The 22,322-nt window shown below is 45.3% G+C and overlaps 2 non-coding genes across 2 annotated transcripts; both read left to right on the forward strand.

Annotated features, from left to right (window-relative positions):
• Positions 1–16,753: 16,753 nt before the first annotated feature.
• On the forward strand, positions 16,754–16,825 carry trnag-ucc (transfer RNA glycine (anticodon UCC)). The gene has a single exon. It is a non-coding gene; the product is annotated as a tRNA-Gly (tRNA).
• A 3,669-nt stretch (positions 16,826–20,494) lies between these two features.
• Positions 20,495–20,566, forward strand: trnag-ucc (transfer RNA glycine (anticodon UCC)). The gene has a single exon. It is a non-coding gene; the product is annotated as a tRNA-Gly (tRNA).
• The last annotated feature ends 1,756 nt before the right edge of the window (positions 20,567–22,322 follow it).

Genomic DNA, 22,322 nt, shown 5'->3' on the forward strand with positions numbered 1-22,322 from the left:
ATCAGCAATTACGCTACAACAGCTACTGATGAGCATAAAGGATCCCATACCTGCAACTAACAGAATCAACATTATATACAAAATACCATGGAAAGATTGCCACAAAAGGCACACTGGAAAAAAACTAGCCATCAGGATACATGAACACCAACTAGCCACCAAGATATATGATCAACTATCACTTGTGTCCATACACATGGACAAAGAAGGAGACCAATTTGACTGGGACACACGTACCTATCCACGGACAAGCTAAAGACATGCATGGGAATCCCTGGAGGCCTGGCACCAAACCTAGAACTCCATGAACAAACATGTAGAATTATACCCCATACACCAACAACTAAGAAACAAAACCAGATATGAAACAACCCACCTCAGCAAACCGGAAGACATAAATAACAACCAGGACAGAACACCAACGCTTCACGGGAGATGGACTGATTATGTTACCTAATGCGGTGTTGAAAAGTCTGCAAACAAACTTTCCAACAAGCAAGTCAACAACCTCTGATCCAAATCGTTTTGATGAACAGCAGTGGACCCAGCACCGAAACTTGCTGAACACCACTGGTTACCGGCCTCCAGTCTAAAAACAACTCTACAATCTTCCTCTGTTTTCTATTGTCAAGCTAATTTTGTATCCAATTGTATCCCATGTGATCTAACTATACTAATTAGTCTACCATGTAGAACATTATCAAAGGTTTTACTAAAGTCTATGTCAACAACATCTAATGCTCTACCTTTATTAATCCTTTTAATTACGTCCTCAAAAACCTCAATCAAATTGATGGGACACAATTTCCCAATCACAAAACCATACTGACTATCCTTAATCTGTCTTTACCTCTCCAAATGCAATGTATTTTATAATTTTATTTTTATAAATATGATATTTTATAATCTCTTCAACAACTGGCTCGAAGGTAGAAGATAGTGTGCTGACGCATGATTGCCTTCAGATTGGGGGCCTGTGACCAGCAGTGTGCCACAAGGATCGGTGCTGGGTTCATTGCTTTGTGTCATTTATATAAATAATATGGATGTGAAGTGTTGTTAGTCAGTTTGCAGATGACCACAGAATTGGAGGTGTAGTGGACAGCGAAGAAGGTTACCTCAGATTACAACAGGATCTTGACCAGATGGGCCAATGGGCTTAGGAGTGGCAGATGGAGTTTAATTTAGATAAATGTGAGGTGCAGCATTTAGGAAAGGCAAATCAGGGCAGGACTTGTATACTTAACACTAAGGTCCTGGGGAGTGCTGCTGAACAAACAGACCTTGGAGTGAAGGTTCATAGTTCTTTGAAAGTGGAGTCGCAGGTAGATAGGATAGTGAAGGTGGTGTTTGGTCAGAGCATTGAGTAAAGGAGTTGGGAGATCATGTTGTGGCTGTACAGGACCTTGGTTAGGCCACTTTTGGGATACGGTGTGCAATTTTGCTCTTCCTGCTATAAGATGGATGTTGTGAAACTTGAAAGGGTTCTGAAAAGACTTACAAGGATTTTGCTAGGGTTAGAGAGTTTGAGCTATAGGGAAAGGCTGAATGGGTGGGGCAATTTTCATTGGAGTATCTGAGGCTGAGGGGTGACCTTATAGAGGTTTATAAAATCATGCAGGGGCATGGATAGGACAAATAGACAAGGTCTTTTCCCTGAGATGGGGGAGCTCCAGAATTAGAGGGCATAGGTTGAGGGTGAGAGGGGAGATATTTAAAAGGGACCTAAGAGGCAACTTTTCCACATAGAGGGTGGTGCATGTATGGAATATGCTGCCAGAGGAAGTGGTGGAAGCTGGTACGATTACAACATTAAAAGGCACAGGATGAGCACAGGAATAGGAGGCATCTAGATGGATCTGGGCCAAGTGCTGGCAAATAGAACTAGATTAGTTTAGGATATCTGGTCAGCATGGATGAGTTGGACCGAAGGGTCGGTTTCTGTGCTGTACATCTCTATGACTCTAACTCCATGTGGCACCGATGACAGATTCACTGGTCTATAGTTCCCTGGCTTCTCCTTAGAGCCTTTCTTTAAATAAAGGCACATTAATCGACCTGCAGTCCTCTAGTGCCCCATAGATATCTATGGTAGGGGGTCCACAATTTCTTCTCTGTCTATCCACAACGTCCTGGGATACAGTTGATCAGGTCCCAGAGATTTATCCACCTTTATGTGTTTTTAAGATCTCCAGCACCTCCTCTTCTGTAATGTGGATTGTTTTCAAAACATCAATATTTATTCTCAGTTCTCTCGCCTTCATGTTTCTCCACAGTAAAAACTGGCACAAAATTTAGTATGCCTGCCATCATCTGTGGTTCCACACAAAGATAACCTCATCCATCTTTAAGGTGCCTTATTTTTTCCTTAGCTGCTCTTAACATATGTGTTGAATCTCTGGATTATTGTTAACCTTATCTGCCATGGCTATCTCATCTCCTTTTGTCCCCTGATTTCCCTCTTAATAATGGACCTATCTATCTCTCTTGAAATACTCTTCAAAGGATTCACTTGATCCCAGTTGTCTATACCTAACATATGCCTCCTTATACTTGTTCAAACAGAGCCTCAATGAAGGCAGCATTTGGTATACATGCCGTTATTGCATAGTGCATTGAGTATAGACTTTGGGAGGTCATGTTGCAGCTGTACAGGACATTTGTTAGGCCATTATTAAAATACTGTGCGCAATTCTGGCCTCCCTGCTATGAGAAGGATGTTGTGAAATTTGTAAGGGTTTAGGAAAGTTTTACAAGGATGTTGCCAGGATTGGAAGATTTGAGCTATAAGGAGAGGTGGAATACACTGGGGCTATTTTCCCTGGAGGCTGAGGGGTGACCTTACAGAGGTTTATAAAATCATGAGGGGCATGAATAGGGTAAATACACAAGGTACTTTCCTCTGGTTGGGCGAGTCAAAAGCTTGAGGGCACAGGTTTAGTATGAGAGGGGAAAGATTTAAAAGGGGCAGTTTTTTCACGCAGAGGGTGGTGCATGTATGGAATGAGCTGCCTGAGAAATTGTTGGAGGCTAGTACAATTACAACACTTAAAAGGCCTCTGGATGGGTATATGAATAAGAAGGGTTTAGAGGGATATGGGCCAAGTGCTGGTGAATGGGACTAGATTAATTTAGGGTATCTGGTTGGCATAGACGAGTTGGACCGAAGTCTGTGCTATATGTCTCTGCGACTTTATGTCTTCATCCACTGTACTCGCATTTACCAGCTTTACTCTAACAGGAACATAATGGTGTCCAGAAAGAAAATCACTGCCAAGGTGCTGCAGGGATTAAAATCCCAAATTTGTGATGATTTTTGCATCCCCAGGATTAAGAGGCGATTGGTGAAATCTCTCATTTTCTGGAACAGTCTCAGTGGAATGGAATTTTTTTTAGTCACTTGTGGGACATGAGCATCACTAGCTGGCCAGCATTTATCACCAGTGCCCAGTGGCTCTTGAGAAGTTGGTGATGAGCTGCCTTCCTGAATTGCTGTAGTCCATGAGATATAGGTAGACCCCTCAGGGAGGGAATTCCATGATTTTGAACCAGCGACGGTGTAGGAATGGCAATATATTTCCAAGTCAGGATGGCGAGTGTCTTGGAGTGGAACTTGAGGGGTTGGGGTTCCATGTATCTGCTGCCCTTGTCCTTCTAAATGGAAATGGTCATGGATGCTTAGCTATCTACTAATCTGTCTCTTCACCTTCAGGGATCTGTGGGCAAGACCCCTGTTCCTCTGAGTTTCCTAGTGTCCTATCATTCACTGAGTACTCCCCTTGTCTTGTAACACAGGAACAGGAGATCATTCCGTTCCTCAATCCTGTTACACAGGAATAGGAAGGATACCAGTCAGTCCCCCAGCAGATAAGATCAGTGATCTCAGATTAAACCTTGGCTGATGGGAGGGAGATGGAGCAATCTGGGATCATCTTGCTGTGTGTGAAGCCTGCACCCTCACCCCGCATCGCTTATGACAACCCGTGAAAAGAATGAGTTCTGAAGTCAGACAGAATCTTTTGCTTTATTTAGGAATCGAAAGGAACTTGTTGCGATGCCTTTGCCCCATCTCACCTTCGGTCCCAAATTCCCATGCATCGACTGGTACACTCTCCGTGGTTCGCTGAGGATCAGCCCACTGTCTTTTAGCGCAGAGCGGAATCGTTGGACCTACAGAGCACAGAGAGATAGAGATGAGATGAGTTTGTTCGCTGATAGCCCCTTGCTGCCCTCCCTCTCTCTACCCCACAGGGTAGCTGTCCCTTCTCTGCCCAATCCTGAGGCAGTGATTCTTCTCCTACTGTCAAGTCTACCCTCTTCTTCTGTAATACCTCTCCCAGACAACTATCCCTATGGGATTGTGATTCCTACCTCAATCGATGAGCCTAAAAAAATTCTGATTGTTTCCTCCTCCCCCACAAACTTTCTTTCATTATTCCAGGGTTTTGTGATTGCTATTTGGACTGACAAACTCCCATTTTTATCCCAGGTTAAAACTCAGTTTAGAAGATTGCGATACTGCAGACTTGAACTGTTTCCTGAGATGTAAGGGACAAGGAGAAGTTGTTATGAAGGAATTAAAGGCAACATTCCAATTAACCATACCTGGGAGAAAAAGGAGTCAAAGCAACATAAATAACCCGTTTCCAGGGTTAGCAAAGTTAATTGTTTGACAACCAGCTGTCTTGTGACTAATAGGTAATTAATATTCCCTGCATGAGGGATGTACTGAAGTGAAGGGGTTACTGGCACAACATGCAATGTTTTGAATAGAAAGTTGGCATCAAGTGTAACAAGGAACAGAAAAGCTACTCCCAATAAGAAGGCAATCCAAAGACTTGAATACTCCAGAATCAATATTGTGGATGAACAAATCTAAAGGAGCATCAATCAGGTCACATCACAAGGCAGAAAATTCTAGAAGATTTCAGATTCAGGATTCCTCAGCAGCAGAACTCTGAAGAACTCTGGCACCAGGAATGCAACACAGCATTCTGATTTTATGACGCTGGCCACAGGACCATCTGTCCTCAAATTCTAGACAGTCCTCAAATTCAATCGATCTCTTGGAACCTGATGTACCTGTCATTGCATTAGAACTGGTCTCAGTACCAGAATCTTGGCTGTTTGCTACGTTTCCCTGAGAATCATCAACCCCACATGTTCCAAAACAGCATACTTATTTGAAATGGGGATAGCCACAGAAGACTCCTGCACCAACTGTCTACCTCTCTTACCTTTCCTGGAGTTAACCAATCTATGTGACTGGATCTGCATCTTTTCCCTCTTCCTATAACTGCCATCCTTCATGTCTCCCTGCTCTTGTAAATTCCTCATTACCTCGAACTGTCTCTCCAACTGTTCCATTCAATTTGAAAGGATTCTTAATCAACGGCATATATTGCAGATATAGTCCTCAGTAACCCTTAAACTCTCCCTGAACTCCTACATCCGACAAGAAGAGCATATCATTCTACTAAAGGCCATTTTTGCTTTTAGTCTACAGACACAGAAAATAGCACTGTCTTATTCCTCTACAAAACACTGCTCCAGGTTAAATTAATACTTGTGGCGTATATTTTAAGTTTAATCAAGAGGCATATCTCAAAAAAACATAATAAAACACCAACTCGACTCACAACTGCAGATTTACTGTAAGGCCATGCTTAAAATATCCACTTACCTGTTTCTGTGCTGTCCCCTCTCCCAAACAGGTTCCTCCAAGATTAGTTGTGAATTTCACTTGTTTGTTTTCCCAGATGTATTCCAATGTCCAGTGATTCACGAATTCAAACAGCAAAGGCATTAACTGTGCAGGTTCACTGCTGTGTCAGTTTCTGCCAATTTCCCGTTTCCATTGCCAGTGGCTGTCAGCTCTTTGTCCCTGAGTTCTGCCTCTGGCCGAGTGAATGTGAAAATTCTTCAGTGAATAGTCCTCTTGTCTCAGACTTCCGAGATTCTGGGTTAGATGGGAGAGCAGAAATCTAACCACTGGTATCTGGGCTGATGTGAGAACTGTTGTACTGGAGTAGCACACTGTTGGAGGGTCAGTGCTGAGGGAGTGCCAGACTGTGTCCCTCTGTGACATCTAACTGGCTGACTGCTGTCTGAAGTCCATATTAAAGATTTCGTGACCTCCTTGGAAGAAGCACTGTGAATGCCAATCTGAATCTTTAAAACTTGTGTCCAGTTGGTGAAAACAGGCAATCAGCCCGATATCACAGTGCTGTTAGTCAGTTCTTGCTGTCTGCACGTTAGTTGCTGTGTTCCCTGAGTAACCGCAGTATCTACCTGACAGTCCATATGATGTTGGAACAGAGGTCAGCCAATTGAATGTACTCTTTTGTCCGATGGGGTCATGGCTGATTTGGCAATTATCAACTCCACTCTCCTGTCTTTCTTTATAATCTTTGATCCCTTCCAGATTAAAAATCTCATCGCAGCCTTCAATATAATTAATGACTCAGCCTCGACCGCCCTCTGTGGTCAAGAGTTCCGCAGATTCACTCCCCTCTGAGAGAAGAAATTCCTCCTCATGCTTCCCTTTTATTCTGAGACTGTGCCTCAAAACTAGAGTCGAAAAGTGTGGCGCTGGAAAAACATGGCAGGTCATGCAGCATCCGAGGAGCAGGAGAGTCGACGTTCCGGGGGTAAGCCCTTTATCAGGAATGTCAAAACTAGATGGAATATTCCATCTCACCAAAATTGCGTGGAAGAAAATGGAAGACAGTTTAACGGCTGGACTCACTACTACTCATAAAAAGGCCAAAGGACTACTTGTTTTCCAAATTGCTAGCTGTAGCGCCATGTTAGCATTCATTGACTTAGAAATAAGGTCACACAGGGCTCATAGAAACATACAGTATAAGCAAAGGAGGAGGCTGTTTACCCCTTTTAACAATCCATGTGATCATGGCTGATCAGCCAACTCGGTTCCCTGATCCCATTTCATTCCTGTAATCCCAAGGACTTTATCTAACGCCTCAGAAGTATGGGAAGTGATTTTTGGGTCCCTTGCTGATATATTTGTATCATCGATAGCCACGAATGAAGTGCCAGTAGATTGGAGGGTGGCTAATGTGGTGTGATTATTTAAGAAAGGTAGTAAGCAAAAGCCAGGGAACTGATGTCAGTGGTGGGTAAGTTGTTGGAGGGGATTGTGAGGGATAGGATCTATGTGCATTTGGAAAGCCAAGGACTTATTAGGGATAGTCAACATGGTTTTGTGCATGAGAAATGGTATCTCACCAACTTAATTGATTTTTTGATGAAGTGACAAAGACGATTGAAGAAGGCAGGGGAGTGCAGTTGTGGTAAGTGGTGCCTCACAGGATGATTTGCTGCTGATATCTCTCATTTCCTTTGTCATTGATTTTTCTGTCTCTCTACTGCTTGATGCCAGGTTGCGTTTCAGGAAGAGCCAGAGGCACGTCACAGCCTGTGTAGAGGCAGCAAGCAGTCAGGGCGAGGTGGTCATCTCAGCTTCGACCCAAGAGTGGTCCATCAAGAAGCACCTATACAGCACCCGGGACGTCACTGCAGCCGAGACTGTGGGCCGTGTGCTAGCTCAACGCTGCCTTGAGGCCGGGATCGGCTACCTCCAATTCCGGGCTATCCCTTGGGAATACCGGGCAGAGTCGGTAAGTCCCGAGAACTTTAAGAGAATGAGGGTCCTGATTAGTTTAGGAGGAAAGATGGGTGACTCACTTAAACAGGATTGTGGCTGATTGCATCCGGCCTCAACTCCACAGTCCTGCCCACTGTCTTGAAACCATTACTGACTAAAAAATTGTCTACCACCTCAAATTTATTCAGTGACTATCACACTCTGGAGAAGCAAATCCCCTTATGAGAACATAGAACATAGAAAAATACAGCGCAGTACAGGCCCTTCGGCCCTCAATGTTGCGCCGACCGAAGCCTACCTAACCTACACTAGCCCAATAACCTCCATATGCTTGTCCAATGCCCGCTTAAATGACCATAAAGAGGGAGAGTCCACCACTGCTACTGGCAGGGCATTCCATGAATTCACAACCCGCTGAGTAAAAAATCTACCCCTAACATCTGTCCTATACCTACCACCCCTTAATTTAAAGCTGTGTCCCCTAGTAACAGCTGACTCCATACGCGGAAAAAGGTTCTCACTGTCAACCCTATCTAAACCCCTAATCATCTTGTACACCTCTATCAAATCTCCCCTAAACCTTCTTTTCTCCAATGAGAAAAGTCCCAAGTGCCTCAGCCTTTCCTCATATGATCTTCCTACCATGCCAGGCAACATCCTGGTAAACCTTCTCTGCACTCGTTCCAATGCCTCCACATCCTTCCTATAGTATGGCGACCAAAACTGCACACAATACTCCAGATGAGGCCACACCAGAGTCTTATACAACTGCAACATGACCTCAGGACTCCGGAACTCAATTCCTCTACCAATAAAGCCCAGTCCACCATATGCCTTCATCACAGCACTATTTACCTGGGTGGCAACTTTCAAAGATCTGTGTACATGGACACCAAGATCCCTCTGCTCATCCACACTACCAAGTAGTCTACCATTAGCCCAGTAATCCATCTTCTTGTTACTCCTACCAAAGTGAATGACTTCACACTTAGCTACATTGAATTCCATTTGCCACCTTACTGCCCAGCTCTGCAACTTATCTATATCGCGCTGTAACCTGCCACATCCTTCTTCGCTGTCCCCAACTCCACAGACTTTTGTGTCATCCGCAAACTTGCTCACCCAGCCTTCAAGCCCCTCCTCCAGGTCATTTATAAAAATGACAAACAGCAATGGTCCCAAAACAGATCCTTCTGGAACACCGCTAGTAACTGCGCTCCAAGATGAACTATACCATCAACTACTACCCTCTGTCTCCTTCCAGCCAGCCAATTCCTAATCCAAGCCTCTAATGCACCCTTAATGCCATATCTCCGTAGTTTTTGCATTAGCCTGCCATGGGATACTTTATCGAACGCCTTGCTAAAATCCATATACACCACATCTACTGCTTTACCCTCGTCCACTTCCTTGGTCACCTTCTCAAAGAATTCAATAAGGTTTGTGAGGCACGACCTGCCCTTCACAAAACCATGCTGACTATCCTTGATCCCATTATTCCGATCTAGATGCTCATTAAATCCTATCCCTTACAATTCTCTCTAAGACTTTGCCCACAACAGAAGTGAGACTCACTGGCCTATAGTTACTCGGGCTATCCCTGCTCCCCTTCTTGAACAAGGGGACCACATTTGCTATCCTCCAGTCTTCTGGCACTATTCCCGTAGACAACGACGACATAAAAATCAAGGCCAATGGATCCGCTATCTCCTCCCTAGCTTCCCAGAGGATCCTAGGATAAATGTCATCAGGCCCCGGGGACTTATCTATTTTCATCCTTTCCAGTATTCCCCAGACCTCTTCCCTACGTACCTCAAGGCCATCCATTCTAATCACTTGTGACTCAATATTCACATCGGCAACAATGTCCTGTTCCTGAGTGAATACTGACGAAAAGTTTTGATTCAGTGTCTCACCAATCTCCTCCACCTCCACACACACAACTTCCCACTACTATCCTTGACTGGACCGATACCTACCCTTGTCATCCTTTTATTCCTGACATACCTGTAGAAAGCCTTTGGGTTTTCCCTAATCCTACCAACTAAGGACTTTTCATTACCCCTTCTCGCTGCTCTTAGCTCTGTCTTTAGATCCTTCCTGGCTACCTTATAACTCTCAATCGCCCCAACTGAACCTTCACGCCTCATCTTTACATAGGCCGCCCTCTTCCCTTTCACAAGGGATTCCAATTCCTTATTAAACCACGGCTCCCTCACAAGACCCTTTACTCCCTGCCTGACTGGTACATACTTATCAAGGACACCCATTAGCTGTTCCTTGAACAATCTCCACATATCATTTGTGTTCTTCCCTTGAAGCCTATTTTTCCAATCCACGCATCCTAAGTCATGCCTCACCGCATCATAATTTCCCTGCCCCCAGCTATAACTGTTGGCCTGCAGTGCACACTTATCCCTCTCCATCACTAGAGTAAAAGTCACCGAGTTGTGGTCACTGCCCCCAAAGTGCTCACCTACCTCCAAGTCTAACACCTGGCCTGGTTCATCACCTAGAACCAAATCCAGTATAGCCTCACCTCTTGTTGGCCTGTCTACATATTGTGTCAGGAAACCCTCCTGCACACATTGGACAAACACCGACCCATCTAACGAACTCGAGCTATAGCTTTCCCAGTCAATATCTGGGAAGTTAAAGTCCCCCATAACAACCACCCTGCTACTTTCACTCTTCTCCTGAATCATCCTGGCAATACTTTCCTCTACTTCTCTCGGACTATTAGGAGGCCTGTAGAAAACTCCGAACAGGGTGACCTCACCTTTCCTATTTCTAACCTCCGCCCACACTACCTCAGATGGCAAGTCTTCCTCCATCACCCTTTCTACTGCTGTAATATTATCCTTGACAAGCAATGCCACACCTCCCCCTCTTTTACCCCCATCTCTGACCCTACTAAAACATTTAAACCCTGGAACCTGCAACAGCCATTCCTGTCCCTGTTCTACCCACGTCTCTGTAATGGCCACAACATCGAAGTCCCAGGTACCAACCCTCGTCATGTCTGTTATTAAACGTGCCACATGTTAAGCCTAAAACGATGACCTCTCATATGAACGAGGACCGTAAGGAAGCCACTCAGCTCCTCCAGCTTACTCTGCCGTTCAATAAGGTCATGGCCGATCTGATTTTAACTTTGACTCAATGTTCAAGTGCATCCTCCCAAATCTTTCAGCCTCTTAACCTACATTGCCCCACAAGGGGAAACATCTTCTCTGCGTCTACTTTGTTAATCTCCTTTAGCATCTTACAAACTTCAATTAGATCTTGTGGGTGAATTACCACAAGCTACCTTTAATTTGGCTACTTACTCAGGAATCTCCAAGACAATCCAGTCTTAAAACAGAGGAACCTCTATTATCTGAATGAGTTGGGCGAGCACCTTTTCGTCCGGATCGCAGTGCTCTACCAGACAGTTTGTTTCAATCAATAATTTTGATGAGTCTGCTATTTGAACAAACTAATCTTTGCATTCTGCAAATTGCAGGTTAAACTGAGAAGGACTTAAACCCTTAACATCACATAAATATATGAAATCCCTGTATTAAGCAAGGTCCTGAAAAGCTTCCACAATCACAAGAGCATTTATCAAGTTTCTGTGAACTCAGTGTCACAGTAGGAAATCAGAAGCACTGCCTTGCGCATGTTTACTTTCTCGGCAATTTATTTCAAGAACTGCCCAGTAAAGTGACGGAAATAAAGCACACGTTTGAAAAGGACTGTGTAACTCATCCTTACGTGAAACCAAAAACTCCACTCATTGTTGCTTGAGGTGATTGTGTTTCTTTGATTTTGCCAGTGTTTTCACTTGTTCTTCAGTACAGGCAATCCAAATTCACCTACCTCTTTGATGTAATATTTTTATTAGACCTTGAGACCTTGTTCGGATAATCCAAAATACGGATAATTGAGGTTAGTCTGTACTTAATCTTTATTGCACGTGGCAGCCAAAATAAGGACCTCCGGTCAGCGAGTTAGGCCTCACAACCCAGCTTGGGTATTACCTGATTCATGGTGGAATTTAGCTACGATTACGACCTACAATGTCTGTGGAAGCGACCTTCACTAAACAGCTGCCCATGACTAGCCCTTGCTGTGAAGTTAAACATCTCACAACACCAGGTTATAGTCCAACAGATTTAATTGGAAGCTCTAGATTTCAGACAACCTCCTGATGAAGGAGCAGCGCTCAGAAAACTAGTGCTTCCAATTAAACCTGTTGGTCTATAACCTGGTGTTGTGTGATTTTTAACTTTCTCTACCCCAGTCCAACACTGGCATCTCCAAATCATGCCCTCCTGTGAAAACGCCTTACTGCTGACTGACACCTCCCCCTCTTCTACAAAGTAAAAGAGAAACCTGCAAATCTATCAACGGGATCGAACTTCAAATTAATACATATTCCTCGAGAGGGTTCTGCTTCCCGAACTGTTACCCGGAATTCCCTCCTCTCCACAATTACTGCAGCGTGGCCTCAGTCTAATGGTTCCTCTGTTTTTGCCGTTTTTGTTTTCTAAGAAAACTCTTGAGAAGTTTTAGAAACTGAAAGAACTGCAGAATTATGTGGGGCATGGATAGGATAAATAGACAAAGTCTTTTCCCTGGGGTCGGGGAGTCCAGAACTAGAGGGCATAGGTTTAGTGTGAGAGGCGAAAGATATAAAAGCGACCAAAGGGTCAACGCTTTCATCCAGAGGGTGGTACGTGTGTGGAATGAGCTGCCAGAGGAAGTGGCGGAGGCTGGTACAATTGCAACATTTTCCAGGCATTTGGATGGGTATATGAATAGGAAGGGTTTGGAAGGATATGGGCCGGGTGCTGGCAGGTGGGACTAGATTGGGTTGGGATATCTGGTCGGCATGGGCAGGTTGGACCGAAGGGTCTGTTTCCGAGCTGTACATCTCTATCTCGATGACTATGTCTACGCTGTAAATCAGAAACCAAACCCGAAGTCGGTGGTAAAGCTGTATGAAGAGAAATCAGAGTTCACGTTTCGGTCCGGTGAACCGTTCTGAGAACTTGACAAGTTTTAATTGTGTGATCGTTCCAGGGTTGCCCTGGGATTTTCGTGCTATTTCTGTTATTGATTGATTTCAGATGATGAGAAATCCGAAATGCTGCTTTGTGTGTATTAAAAAGTGAGGCGGGGCATCAGGAGACCGATCCACTCAGTAAAACTCGGTCTTTGATGACTTCTCAATTCTAATATTTCACTGCAAAATTTCCAACAAAACAACAACGAAATTTCGAGTCAAGAACTATTATGGCACATCAGCTGATTTCTAGAGCGCTTCTGGCTGTAGCGATGGTGGTATAGTGGTGAGCATAGCTGCCTTCCAAGCAGTTAACCCCGGTTCGATTCCCGACCATCGCCAGCAGTGCATTTTAACACCACTCCACAACCAAAAGAGCCGATCGATTCAGTGGGAATGAAACACCTCCGTCTGCACATCACATTGAGTCTGCCAGACCTCTGGCGTGCAGACACAACTTTGAAGTTGAGGATGTCCCCAGGAGGATGAAAGAGTCAAGTCGATCACGGTTCAAAGAAAGTAGAGTCATGGCAGAATTCCTTGGTTTTCCATCTTATTTCGAAAGAAATGTTTCCGGATTTCACTCATTTCAACATTACTCTCATTTTGTTTTTTGTGAACTACAGCCTAATATCAAGTGAAATGTGGGTGGACAGTTCACAAATATCCAAACAACGTTATTTCTCATATCGAATCGGTAATGTTATTGTTTTAGGTGCAGGTCAGAAATAGGAGGAGTGGACACCAGCTGCTTTTATATTTCCAGTATGAGAAAATGATTCGATAAAACTCTGAGAGATGATAGAAATGACCACAGAGTGAGTGAAAGTTTAATCCAGGATAAAGTTAAAAATCACACAACACCAGATTACAGTCCAACAGCTTTATTTGGAAGCACTAGTTTTAGGAGTGCTCCGAAAGCTACTTGGACGATAACCTGGTATTGTGTGATTTTGAACTTTGTCCTCCCCAGTCCACCACAGGCTCCTCCACGTCATCATCCGAGATAGTCATCATGGATTTGTTAAGGGAAGGTCGTGACTGATGAAGGTGACTGATTTTCTTTGAAGGATGAAGAATGGATGGAGTGTTTCCGATGTAGATCAACCTGATGATAAGAAGGACCATAAGACGCAGTATTTATAGCAAAAGGATTACAGTTTAATGCAGCTGAAATGATATATTAAACACATTTCGGTTAAGCCTTTCATCTTTTATAATGGGTTTACTAGTTTCCGTTCTTTAATATAAGAACCTCAGAACCTTTTCAAAGTTACGTTGTCGAGATAACTTCAGGTTGTCTAACAAGAGATGCCATCTCAGCTCAGACAATGCATTAAAGGTGTGAGGTTAAAGTCTGTCTGTGTCCCAATCTTGAGTCAGACTGGTTCTAGCCTCCCAGTCGGAGAGCACTTCAGCGCTCTGTGTCTTTCGGTCTCGGACCCCTGGGAGACAATCCTCCAAGGCAGACTATGGGACAGCCAACAATGCAAAGTGGCCAAGCAGAGGCTGATAGTCAAGTTCGGTACCCACGCGGATGACTTTAACTGGGCACTTTGGTCCATGTCACACGACACGTGACAACACTACACTGCATACTATTTCACGGACACTCACAAGTACACGCACACACACAAAAGCACACGCCTACCGACCCACACACACATGCATACCCTCTCTCAAACACAAGCTCTCTCTCATAAACTCACTCAAACACTTCCTCATTCACAGCCACTCACGCAATTTCTCACAAATTGATACCCCAGTACACTCACACACATGCACCTACACACACTCTCACAGACCCGCATATCCCTACATGCACACACACACAGACACACACACACAGCCAGACACACCCACACATGCAACCACACACACACACGCATGCATCCACACACGCAGACACACACCCACACATGCACCCACACACACACACATGCAGCCACACACACACGCATGCACCCACACACGCAGACACACACACACACAGGACACACACCCACACATGCACCCACACACACACATGCAGCCACACACACACGCATGCACCCACACACGCAGACACACACACACACACACACACACACACACACACGGTCCCCCCCCACACACACAAAGATTCCGGGTTCTCACGACTCTCAGCTGGAGACTATCATTGCCTGCAGACCCGACCTTCATCCCCCCACGACACCATGAAGGGTAACACTTGTTCATGCCCTTACACAGCCGTCTGTGCCCTCCCTTGACCCCGTCCTTTCCATCTTGCACACCGCCCCTCCATGACGCTCTACCTCCTTCCTGCGCAGGGTTGCTCTGACAATGTCAATTTCACCTCCTTTGTCAATTTCACTTCCTATGTCAATTTCACCGCAATACGTTTTCTTTTTCCCCTCACGAACCGGGATCACCCTACGCTGTGCTTGCTGACCCCACCCCCTACGTTTGCCCTCCCGGATAGCGCTTTGTGTTTCGTTGGACCCCCGGGAGTAGCTGCGGACGTTCTGCTTAAACCTGAGCGGATAACACTGTTCTGCTCGGAGACAGGGAGGTCTGCAGATGCTGGAGCCCGAAACATCGATTTCCCTGCTGTGCGTTTCCAGCAACACACTCTCAACACTGTTCTGCCACGACCCTGTCTCGGTTGCACACAATCCCATTCATCATTAAGGCGCCACGGCATCCCAAGGACTTGGGACCCATGGGAACTAAATGATGACAGCGGCCTCAGCACTCTGCACCCCCTGACCTTGGAAAGCCCATCTTGGTTCAGGTTACCTATCTCGGGCAGGGAGGGTTTTGCGTGCACTGCCTTCCCACATCAGTGGAAGCGACCTTCACTAAACAGCTGCCCATGACTACCCCTTGCTGTGAAGTTAAACATCACACAACACCAGGTTATAGTCCAACAGATTTAATTGGAAGCTCTAGATTTCGGACAACCACCTGATGAAGGAGCAGCGCTCCGAAAGCTAGTGCTTCCAATTAAACCTGTTGGTCTATAACCTGGTGTTGTGTGATTTTTAACTTTCTATACCCCAGTCCAACACTGGCATCTCCAAATCATGCCCTCCTGTGAAAACCCCTTACTGCTGACTGACACCTCCCCCTCTTCTACAAAGTAAAAGAGAAACCTGCAAATCTATCAACGGGATCGAACTTCAAATTAATACATATTCCTCGAGAGGGTTCTGCTTCCCGAACTGTTACTCGGAATTCCCTCCTCTCCACAATTACTGCAGCGTGGCCTCAGTCTAATGGTTCCTCTGTTTTTGCCGTTTTTGTTTTCTAAGAAAACTCTTGAGAAGTTTTAGAAACTGAAAGAACTGCAGAATTATGTGGGGCATGGATAGGATAAATAGACAAAGTCTTTTCCCTGGGGTCGGGGAGTCCAGAACTAGAGGGCATAGGTTTTGTGTGAGAGGCGAAAGATATAAAAGCGACCAAAGGGTCAACGCTTTCATCCAGAGGGTGGTACGTGTGTGGAATGAGCTGCCAGAGGAAGTGGCGGAGGCTGGTACAATTGCAACATTTTCCAGGCATTTGGATGGGTATATGAATAGGAAGGGTTTGGAAGGATATGGGCCGGGTGCTGGCAGGTGGGACTAGATTGGGTTGGGATATCTGGTCGGCATGGGCAGGTTGGACCGAAGGGTCTGTTTCCGAGCTGTACATCTCTATCTCGATGACTATGTCTACGCTGTAAATCAGAAACCAAACCCGAAGTCGGTGGTAAAGCTGTATGAAGAGAAATCAGAGTTCACGTTTCGGTCCGGTGAACCTTTCTGAGAACTTGACAAGTTTTAATTGTGTGATCGTTCCAGGGTTGCCCTGGGATTTTCGTGCTATTTCTGTTATTGATTGATTTCAGATGATGAGAAATCCGAAATGCTGCTTTGTGTGTATTAAAAAGTGAGGCGGGGCATCAGGAGACCGATCCACTCAGTAACACTCGGTCTTTGATGACTTCTCAATTCTAATATTTCACTGCAAAATTTCCAACAAAACAACAACGAAATTTCGAGTCAAGAACTATTATGGCACATCAGCTCATTTCTAGAGCGGTTCTGGCTGTAGCGATGGTGGTATAGTGGTGAGCATAGCTGCCTTCCAAGCAGTTGACCCGGCTTCGATTCCCGGCCATCGCAAGCAGTGCATTTTAACACCACTCCACAACCAAAAGAGCCGATCGATTCAGTGGGAATGAAACACCTCCGTCTGCACATCACATTGAGTCTGCCAGACCTCTGGAGTGCAGACACAACTTTGAAGTTGAGGATGTCCCCAGGAGGATTAAGGAGTCAAGTCGAGCATGGTTCAAAGAGACACGAGTCATGGCAGAATTCCTTGGTTTTCCATCTTATTTCGAAAGAAATGTTTCCGGATTTCACTCATTTCAACATTACTCTCATTTTGTTTTTTGTGAACTACAGCCTAATATCAAGTGAAATGTGGGTGGACAGTTCACAAATATCCAAACAACGTTATTTCTCATATCGAATCGGTAATGTTATTGTTTTAGGTGCAGGTCAGAAATAGGAGGAGTGGACACCAGCTGCTTTTATATTTCCAGTATGAGAAAATGATTCGATAAAACTCTGAGAGATGATAGAAGTGACCACACAGTGAGTGAAAGTTTAATCCAGGATAAAGTTAAAAATCACACAACACCAGATTACAGTCCAACAGCTTTACTTGGAAGCACTAGTTTTAGGAGTGCTCCGAAAGCTACTTGGACGATAACCTGGTATTGTGTGATTTTGAACTTTGTCCTCCCCAGTCCACCACAGGCTCCTCCACGTCATCATCCGATATAGTCATCATGGATTTGTTAAGGGAAGGTAGTGTCTGATGAAGGTGACTGATTTTCTTTGAAGGATAAAGAATGGATGGAGTGTTTCCGATGTAGATCAACCTGATGATAAGAAGGACCATAAGACGCAGTATTTATAGCAAAAGGATTACAGTTTAATGCAGCTGAAATGATATATTAAACACATTTAGGTTAAGCCTTTCATCTTTTATAATGGGTTTACTAGTTTCCGTTCTTTAATATAAGAACCTCAGAACCTTTTCAAAGTTACGTTGTCGAGATAACTTCAGGTTGTCTAACAAGAGATGCCATCTCAGCTCAGACAATGCATTAAAGGTGTGAGGTTAAAGTCTGTCTGTGTCCCAATCTTGAGTCAGACTGGTTCTAGCCTCCCAGTCGGAGAGCACTTCAGCGCTCTGTGCCTTTCGGTCTCGGACCCCTGGGTGACAATCCTTCAAGGCAGACTATGGGACAGCCAACAATGCAAAGTGGCCAAGCAGAGGCTGATAGTCAAGTTCGGTACCCATGGGGATGACTTTAACTGGGCACTTTGGTTCATGTCACACGACACGTGACAACACTGCACTGTATACTATTTCACGGACACTCACAAGTACACGCACACACACAAAAGCACACTCCTACCGACCCACACACTATTGCATACCCTCTCTCAAACACAAGCTCTCTCTCATAAACTCACTCAAACACTTCCACATTCACAGCCACTCACGCACATTCTCACAAATTGATACCCCAGTACACTCACACACATGCACCTACACACACTCTCACAGACCCGCATATCCCTACATGCACACACACACACAGACACACACACACACAGCCACACACACCCACACATGCACCCACAAACACACACATGCATGCACCCACACACGCAGACACACACACACACAGGACACACACCCACACATGCACCCACACACACACATGCAGCCACACACACACGCATGCACCCACACACGCAGACACACACACACACACACACACACACACACACACGGTCCCCCCCCACACACACAAAGATTCCGGGTTCTCACGACTCTCAGCTGGAGACTATCATTGCCTGCAGACCCGACCTTCATCCCCCCACGACACCATGAAGGGTAACACTTGTTCATGCCCTTACACAGCCGTCTGTGCCCTCCCTTGACCCCGTCCTTTCCATCTTGCACACCGCCCCTCCATGACGCTCTACCTCCTTCCTGCGCAGGGTTGCTCTGACAATGTCAATTTCACCTCCTTTGTCAATTTCACTTCCTATGTCAATTTCACCGCAATACGTTTTCTTTTTCCCCTCACGAACCGGGATCACCCTACGCTGTGCTTGCTGACCCCACCCCCTACGTTTGCCCTCCCGGATAGCGCTTTGTGTTTCGTTGGACCCCCGGGAGTAGCTGCGGACGTTCTGCTTAAACCTGAGCGGATAACACTGTTCTGCTCGGAGACAGGGAGGTCTGCAGATGCTGGAGCCCGAAACATCGATTTCCCTGCTGTGCGTTTCCAGCAACACACTCTCAACACTGTTCTGCCACGACCCTGTCTCGGTTGCACACAATCCCATTCATCATTAAGGCGCCACGGCATCCCAAGGACTTGGGACCCATGGGAACTAAATGATGACAGCGGCCTCAGCACTCTGCACCCCCTGACCTTGGAAAGCCCATCTTGGTTCAGGTTACCTATCTCGGGCAGGGAGGGTTTTGCGTGCACTGCCTTCCCACATCAGTGGAAGCGACCTTCACTAAACAGCTGCCCATGACTACCCCTTGCTGTGAAGTTAAACATCACACAACACCAGGTTATAGTCCAACAGATTTAATTGGAAGCTCTAGATTTCGGACAACCACCTGATGAAGGAGCAGCGCTCCGAAAGCTAGTGCTTCCAATTAAACCTGTTGGTCTATAACCTGGTGTTGTGTGATTTTTAACTTTCTATACCCCAGTCCAACACTGGCATCTCCAAATCATGCCCTCCTGTGAAAACCCCTTACTGCTGACTGACACCTCCCCCTCTTCTACAAAGTAAAAGAGAAACCTGCAAATCTATCAACGGGATCGAACTTCAAATTAATACATATTCCTCGAGAGGGTTCTGCTTCCCGAACTGTTACTCGGAATTCCCTCCTCTCCACAATTACTGCAGCGTGGCCTCAGTCTAATGGTTCCTCTGTTTTTGCCGTTTTTGTTTTCTAAGAAAACTCTTGAGAAGTTTTAGAAACTGAAAGAACTGCAGAATTATGTGGGGCATGGATAGGATAAATAGACAAAGTCTTTTCCCTGGGGTCGGGGAGTCCAGAACTAGAGGGCATAGGTTTTGTGTGAGAGGCGAAAGATATAAAAGCGACCAAAGGGTCAACGCTTTCATCCAGAGGGTGGTACGTGTGTGGAATGAGCTGCCAGAGGAAGTGGCGGAGGCTGGTACAATTGCAACATTTTCCAGGCATTTGGATGGGTATATGAATAGGAAGGGTTTGGAAGGATATGGGCCGGGTGCTGGCAGGTGGGACTAGATTGGGTTGGGATATCTGGTCGGCATGGGCAGGTTGGACCGAAGGGTCTGTTTCCGAGCTGTACATCTCTATCTCGATGACTATGTCTACGCTGTAAATCAGAAACCAAACCCGAAGTCGGTGGTAAAGCTGTATGAAGAGAAATCAGAGTTCACGTTTCGGTCCGGTGAACCTTTCTGAGAACTTGACAAGTTTTAATTGTGTGATCGTTCCAGGGTTGCCCTGGGATTTTCGTGCTATTTCTGTTATTGATTGATTTCAGATGATGAGAAATCCGAAATGCTGCTTTGTGTGTATTAAAAAGTGAGGCGGGGCATCAGGAGACCGATCCACTCAGTAACACTCGGTCTTTGATGACTTCTCAATTCTAATATTTCACTGCAAAATTTCCAACAAAACAACAACGAAATTTCGAGTCAAGAACTATTATGGCACATCAGCTCATTTCTAGAGCGGTTCTGGCTGTAGCGATGGTGGTATAGTGGTGAGCATAGCTGCCTTCCAAGCAGTTGACCCGGCTTCGATTCCCGGCCATCGCAAGCAGTGCATTTTAACACCACTCCACAACCAAAAGAGCCGATCGATTCAGTGGGAATGAAACACCTCCGTCTGCACATCACATTGAGTCTGCCAGACCTCTGGAGTGCAGACACAACTTTGAAGTTGAGGATGTCCCCAGGAGGATTAAGGAGTCAAGTCGAGCATGGTTCAAAGAGACACGAGTCATGGCAGAATTCCTTGGTTTTCCATCTTATTTCGAAAGAAATGTTTCCGGATTTCACTCATTTCAACATTACTCTCATTTTGTTTTTTGTGAACTACAGCCTAATATCAAGTGAAATGTGGGTGGACAGTTCACAAATATCCAAACAACGTTATTTCTCATATCGAATCGGTAATGTTATTGTTTTAGGTGCAGGTCAGAAATAGGAGGAGTGGACACCAGCTGCTTTTATATTTCCAGTATGAGAAAATGATTCGATAAAACTCTGAGAGATGATAGAAGTGACCACACAGTGAGTGAAAGTTTAATCCAGGATAAAGTTAAAAATCACACAACACCAGATTACAGTCCAACAGCTTTACTTGGAAGCACTAGTTTTAGGAGTGCTCCGAAAGCTACTTGGACGATAACCTGGTATTGTGTGATTTTGAACTTTGTCCTCCCCAGTCCACCACAGGCTCCTCCACGTCATCATCCGATATAGTCATCATGGATTTGTTAAGGGAAGGTAGTGTCTGATGAAGGTGACTGATTTTCTTTGAAGGATAAAGAATGGATGGAGTGTTTCCGATGTAGATCAACCTGATGATAAGAAGGACCATAAGACGCAGTATTTATAGCAAAAGGATTACAGTTTAATGCAGCTGAAATGATATATTAAACACATTTAGGTTAAGCCTTTCATCTTTTATAATGGGTTTACTAGTTTCCGTTCTTTAATATAAGAACCTCAGAACCTTTTCAAAGTTACGTTGTCGAGATAACTTCAGGTTGTCTAACAAGAGATGCCATCTCAGCTCAGACAATGCATTAAAGGTGTGAGGTTAAAGTCTGTCTGTGTCCCAATCTTGAGTCAGACTGGTTCTAGCCTCCCAGTCGGAGAGCACTTCAGCGCTCTGTGCCTTTCGGTCTCGGACCCCTGGGTGACAATCCTTCAAGGCAGACTATGGGACAGCCAACAATGCAAAGTGGCCAAGCAGAGGCTGATAGTCAAGTTCGGTACCCATGGGGATGACTTTAACTGGGCACTTTGGTTCATGTCACACGACACGTGACAACACTGCACTGTATACTATTTCACGGACACTCACAAGTACACGCACACACACAAAAGCACACTCCTACCGACCCACACACTATTGCATACCCTCTCTCAAACACAAGCTCTCTCTCATAAACTCACTCAAACACTTCCACATTCACAGCCACTCACGCACATTCTCACAAATTGATACCCCAGTACACTCACACACATGCACCTACACACACTCTCACAGACCCGCATATCCCTACATGCACACACACACACAGACACACACACACACAGCCACACATGCACCCACAAACACACACATGCATGCACCCACACACGCAGACACACACACACACAGGACACACACCCACACATGCACCCACACACACACATGCAGCCACACACACACGCATGCACCCACACACGCAGACACACACACACACACACACACACACACACACACACGGTCCCCCCCCACACACACAAAGATTCCGGGTTCTCACGACTCTCAGCTGGAGACTATCATTGCCTGCAGACC

The sequence above is a fragment of the Chiloscyllium punctatum genome, chromosome 15 (assembly GCF_047496795.1).
Source record: "Chiloscyllium punctatum isolate Juve2018m chromosome 15, sChiPun1.3, whole genome shotgun sequence".
NCBI lineage: Eukaryota > Metazoa > Chordata > Chondrichthyes > Orectolobiformes > Hemiscylliidae > Chiloscyllium > Chiloscyllium punctatum.